The sequence below is a fragment of the Aplysia californica genome, unplaced genomic scaffold, assembly GCF_000002075.1.
Source record: "Aplysia californica isolate F4 #8 unplaced genomic scaffold, AplCal3.0 scaffold01042, whole genome shotgun sequence".
Classification (NCBI taxonomy): domain Eukaryota; kingdom Metazoa; phylum Mollusca; class Gastropoda; order Aplysiida; family Aplysiidae; genus Aplysia; species Aplysia californica.
Window position 1 is genome coordinate 212,472 of NW_004798312.1, and position 952 is coordinate 213,423.

The 952-nt window shown below is 40.0% G+C and overlaps 1 protein-coding gene across 1 annotated transcript in view; it reads left to right on the forward strand.

Moving 5' to 3' along the window:
* Window positions 1-501: 501 nt before the first annotated feature.
* The window catches only part of LOC101854679 (dynein heavy chain 12, axonemal), a gene marked incomplete at its 3' end in the record, with an annotated part of 5,691 nt that continues 5,240 nt past the window's right edge, over window positions 502-952 (forward strand). The window contains 1 exon segment of the mRNA XM_035973170.1: window positions 502-609.

Sequence of the window (952 nt, forward strand, 5' to 3'; positions counted from 1 at the left end):
TGGACTGTATAGATCTAGATCTACATCTAGTTGTTGCTCAGTGCGGTGTCTGTAACTGCGGGAGACAGTGCTCGCCCTGCGCTGTGGCAGAATGACAGAAGTGTTGGAGGAACACCCCCAGCTCATCAAAATCTAGTTTTGACTCGTGATGTTGCGAGTTGCCACTACCTATTTTTGATATAAGAATACTGTTTCGAGACTGCGTGGGCTAAATTGGAATATCTCAGCATTCAGGGTGCGTATGGAAGAAAGTAATGAATTGTTATTTTCCTGTTCAAGAACATTCAATATTCTCAACATAAATTGCTAGACATAAAATACACCAGTGAGCTATAAAACTTTGACTTGTCGCTTGCTATAATTAACCTGTTGTTAATCTTCCACTTTTTATATTTTCGTAACAAGGTGGACTTCCGCTAACATTGTTTACTGTTGCTAGGGTTTGACCCACAGTGAGAAAGAAGTCGGATTTTCATTGGTTAGGGTTTTGGAGTTGACCAATCAGAGTCCTTGTCACAATATCAACTGGTTAACTAGCTCCTTGTGTTGAATGGAGATAGTGAACATCAACTCGTCTGTATTTTCAAGTATAAGATGGTGTTGATAAACGTAAGTAAATCGACGTTTTGTAGTTCATAAAATAACTAGCTTGTATATCTTACCGTTCAGATGTGTATTTGAGTCTAGAGTCTGCTAGTTAACACAAATGCAGGTTTTATTTCCTACTTTAGACTTACGTTAGATCTCTACTTTTCTGACTGTACACGCACTGGCTTGGCTTGTCGGACACCTGCCAAGGTTCTGATCTTCCTTACGTAAAAAGGTGGCTCGCTGGTGTATTTCGAAGCACGGTTATTTTATGTCTAGGGTGGCTCTTCAGAAAAAGTGTAGATCATGAGTACCAATAATAACCCTACCCAATTTGTCCATGGAAGAGGCTAGCCGTACTTAA